Source organism: Callospermophilus lateralis, chromosome 1 (assembly GCF_048772815.1).
Source record: "Callospermophilus lateralis isolate mCalLat2 chromosome 1, mCalLat2.hap1, whole genome shotgun sequence".
Classification (NCBI taxonomy): domain Eukaryota; kingdom Metazoa; phylum Chordata; class Mammalia; order Rodentia; family Sciuridae; genus Callospermophilus; species Callospermophilus lateralis.
Window position 1 is genome coordinate 36,564,521 of NC_135305.1, and position 5,199 is coordinate 36,569,719.

Here is a 5,199-nt window from a genome sequence, read left to right on the forward strand (position 1 = left end):
ACAATCTCCTGGAACACATGGAACATTCTTTAGGGATAAACTACCTGTTTGGTCACAAAACAAGTCTTGTTTTGTTTGTTGATTTTGGTTTTTGGTACCAGGGATTGAACTCAGGGGCACTTAAACACTGAGCCATGTCCCCAACCGTTTTTTGTATTTTATTTTGTGACAGGGTCTCACTGAATTGCTTAGGGCCTCCCTAAATTGCTGAGTCTGGTTTTGAACTCTTGATCCTCCTGCCTCAGCCTCCTGAGCCACTGGGATTACAGCAATTCCATGACAAGACAAGTCTCAACAAAGTTGTTATAGAAATGATGCCAACTCTCAATTCTGACCAAAATTAAACAAAGTGATAAATTAGTAACAAAAGAAACATGTGACAGTTTGAAATATGTGAAAATTATGCAACAGATGGTTAAAAAACCAATGGACTAAATAAGAAATTAAAATGAAAGTTAAAAATGCTGAGGTACAAAAAAACAAAAATGCAACTCACAAAAACTTACAGGATACAATAAAGCAATGCTAAGCAGGAAGTTTATAAGAACACTTCCATGAAAAAAGAAAAGAAAACAGGATTGAAAATAAACAGCTTCTATTTTACCTCAAAATACTAGAAAGGGAAGACCAAATAAACCCAGTTTGGGAAGGCAAAAAAATACAGATTCTAGCAGACCTAAAAAAAGAGAATGAAAAACCATAGAAAATGTCAATGAAATTGACAGGTTCCCCCAGACCCCGCAGAAAACATCAAAAAAGTTGCTAGTATTATTAATAAAAAAACAAAATAAATGGAGAATTAAAACTGATGCCACAGAATAAAAAGGACCTTCACAAAGTGCATGACTTAAAATCAATACATAAATTCCTTGAAATATTCAACCTGCCAGACTGAATCATGAAGAAATAGAAGACATGAACATATCTATAATGAGTAAGGAGACTGGATCAGAAATCAAAAGCCTCCCAAAAATAATTCCTCAGGACTAGAGTACTACAGAGTACCAAACATGAAAAAGCAGAATTAATGCACATTAATCTGAACCTCTGCACAAATAATTTGAAACTCATTTCATGATAACCTATACTGAAAACCACAAAGTGATTCTTTTAAGAAAAAAAGAAAAAATAAAGTGTGTGTGTGTGTGTGTATCACTGAAATGAAATTCTTGGTTAGTTTAGGTGCAAAAAAATCTCGAGAAAATACTAACAAACCAAATACAATAGCATAATAAAAGGTGATAAATCATGACCAAATAGAATTTATCCCTTGGGTAAAAGGATGGTTCCAGATAGTAAATATATTAATGAGCTATACTACATTAACAGAATAAAGGATATGTACTAGATAATCATATTCAACAGACACAGAAAAAACAAAATTTGATAAATATGACTTGTTTCATAATAAAGTCTCAACACACTGGCAATAGATGGAAATTACCTTAACATAATAAAAGCTGTGTATAACAACCCCACAGGTGATAGTTACCATGGTGAAAAACCTAAAGCTTTTCCTACAAATCAGAAGGAGGCAAGGAAACAGACTTTCTCCACTTTTGTTCAACACTCTGACAGTACTAGCAAGAACAATGAGGAAAGAAAAAGAAGTAAAGCATATAAATTGGAAAGAAGGAAGTATAACTTCCTTTCCCTGGAGATGACATATTTTCTGTGAAGAAAACCATAAAGACCACACACACACACACACACACACACACACACACACACATACACACATACTGGAATACTGGAACAAAATAGAAAGTCTCGAAAGAAACTCATGAATATAATGTCAACTAATTCTTGACAAGTTTGCCTAGAATACAAAATGGGGAAAGGACAGGATCTTCCACAAATGATGATGAGAAAACTGGTTGTCCATATACTGAAGAATGGGACTAGACCTTATCTTATGCCATATGTAAATATTAATTCAACACAGATCAAAGACTTGACTAAGTCTTAATAAAAACCTACAAAACTATTTGAGAAAACAAACCAGAAAAGCTTCATGATATTGGTCTTGGCAGTTATTTCTTGGATATGACACCAAAAGTCCAGGCAACAAAAGTAAAAGCAGATAAATGGGATTATATTATACTATAACTAAAAAGTACCAGCACAGCAAAGGAAAGAACTAGCAGAGTGAAAAGGTGACCAGTGTAAGGAGTGAAAATATTTGCAAAGCATGTATCCAATAAGGGATTAGCATCAGAAGTATAAATTAACTTACACAAATCAATAGCAAACAACTAAACAATTCAATCAAAAATGGCAAAAGACCTAAATAGATATTGTTCAAAAAAAGAGACCCAAATGACAAACATATGAAAAAGAGTTCAGCATCACTAGTTATTAGGAAATATGAAACAAAACCACAGTGAAATATCACCACACTGTTATGAGAATGGCTATTTCAGAGTGAGGTGGTACTGGTGTAGATGTGGAGAAATTTGCTGTCCACACACTGATAATGGGCCTTTATTCACAAGAATAGAAATTAGGATCTGAATTACAAAATTCCATGCTTATATTATTATGTTAAAATGGATTTTACTGTCATGAATATCTAAAAAATAAATTTAGAAATATGTCCTGATGGATTGATGGTTGATGTAAAATATAAAAAAAGAAGGATCTGAAAGGGACACTCCCACTCACTGTATCACTTGTCTCAATCACCAAGATGTGAAACAGCCTCAATGCTCATTTAGGTGGATGAATAAATAAAATGTGGTGTATACATACCAAGTAATATTGTTTAGCCTTCAAAATGTAGGAAATTCTGCCATATATGTCAGCATAGATAAATTTTGAGACTATTCTAAGTGAGAGAAGACATCTCAGAAGAACAAACACATGATTCTACTTACATGATTATTTAAAATAGTCAGTTATATAGAAGTAAACAGTTGAATCATCATGCAGGTGGATGGGTGAAAGGGGAAATAGCAAGTTGATATTCAAAAAAATAGAGTTTGGGTTATGCAAAAGTTTAGGATTTTGAGGTATGCTGTTTTGGTCAGTCTTTTCATTGCTCTGACCAAAAAATCCTGACAAGAATTATTTTAGAGGCAGAAAAGTTTATCTGGTGCTCAACTGTTTCAGAGATATCAGATGGCTGACTCCATGGCTTTAAACGCAAGAAGAGGCTTTGCTGAAGTGTGTGGAGCAGAAAAGCAGCACAGGACATGGCAATCAGGAAACAGAGAGAGATTTGACAAGACAAACAAAACTGATACCTTACCACAGGCAAAATACAAACCCAAAGACAAGCCCCAATAACCCTCCTCCTCCAGCCACATACTATCTGCCCACAGCTACCACCCAGTTAATCACTATCAGGTGGTGAATGCACTGATTAGGCTCAGGTTTTCATAATCCAATCTTTTCAACTCTAAGCTTTTGTGCATTGTCTTACACATGAGTTTTTTTGAGGATAACTCATATCGAAACTATAACATACGCTGTATAATATAGTGTCTACAGTTAACAATTCTGTATTGTAGGCTTAAAAATGTGGGAGAGTAGATCTTAAATTGTTTTCTTACCATAATAAGAAACTCTGAAAGATGATCCTGTGGATTTTTTTTCCTTCATGCTGTTAATGTAGTGTACGACATGTGTGGATTTTCATATGTTGAAACTCTCTTGTATTTCTGACATATATCCCACTTGATTGCCATGTTTAATCCTCTTATTGTGCTACTGGAATAGGTTTGCCAGTATTCTTTGAGGATTTTTGCATCTAGATTCATAAGGTATATTCATCTGTAGTTTTCTTGTGATATCTTCATCTGATTTTGATATCAAAGCACTGATGGCCTTTCAGAATAAGTGAAGAAGTGCCCCTTCTACTATTATGTTTAGAAAGAGTTTGTGAAGGATTAATGTTAATTTGTCTTCAAGTGATTATTATAATTCACTAGTTACATCTATTTGTTATAATTATTTTCAGATTTTCTATTTCTTCAGTATGTTTTCAAAGTTTGTTTATTTATAGAAATGTGTTCATTGTGTCTTGATTATCTAATATTATCAGTGTATGATTATTAAAACTACTCTTCTATTATCCTTTTTATTTTTGTGACATCTGTGATAATCTCAATTTTATTTCAGTAATTTGAGTTTTCTCTTTTTTCAATCTACCTAGCTTGTCAACTTTGTCTTTTCAAAACACCTATTTCTAGTTTCTCTATTCTGCATATACTTTATCTCTAATCTTTATCACTTAATTTTAACTTAGGGTTAGCTTGCACTTTTTTATTGTTATTATTTGGTTTCATTTCATCATTAGATGTGAACATGTTTATGATTATTATTTTTCTTAATTGACACTTTTATAAACATATAATGTCTTTCTTTGTCTTCCATAACAACCTTTTTTGGGGGTTGGGTACCAGGGATTGAACTAATGGGTACTCCACCACTGAGCCACATCCCCAGCCCTATTTTGGATTTTATTTAGAGACAAGATTTCACTGAGTTGCTTAACACCTTGCTTGTGCTGTGGCTGGCTTTGATCTCACAATGCTCCTGACTCAGCTTCCTGAGCTGATGGGATTACAGGCATGTGCCAATGAGTCAGGCTGCTTGTAACAACTTTTAAATCTATTTTATTATTCCTAGTTCAACTGTTTTGGGAAGGATTTTTTGTCCTTTCATTGCCAATCTATCTTTGCATCTCAAGGAAATCTCTGGTATCATGGAGTTAGATCTTAGTTATTATAATATTTTTTTAACTCTGCCTTTTTATTAGAAAGATTAGACTACTTATATTTAAAACAATTACATGGAAGGAATTATTTATTCCATTTGAGTTTTGTCTTATACTTTTATTGTCTCAATTTCTTCATTAGTAGATCCACCCACACCTGCCTCTGCAGGGCCCAGGCACACAGCAGGCCTGATCCACCCCTTTCCCTGCAGGGCAGACATTCACCAGAGCCTAGTCTTTGGTGCAAGACCACCCATTCGGACCAGTGGACTACAGCAGGAGATGAGATCCATCCCAGATGACTCACAACAGCCCACATAGGATCCAGGGTTTCACTATGCCCTGTTCACCTCTCCCCCAGCGGGGCAGACACTGTCAGAGCTTAGCCTTTGGTGCAGGGCCACCCCTTCCTTCCAGCAGACTTCCACAGGAGGTCAAGCCCAGTGGCCCAGATCTATCCACTCCAACTTACTCAGGTC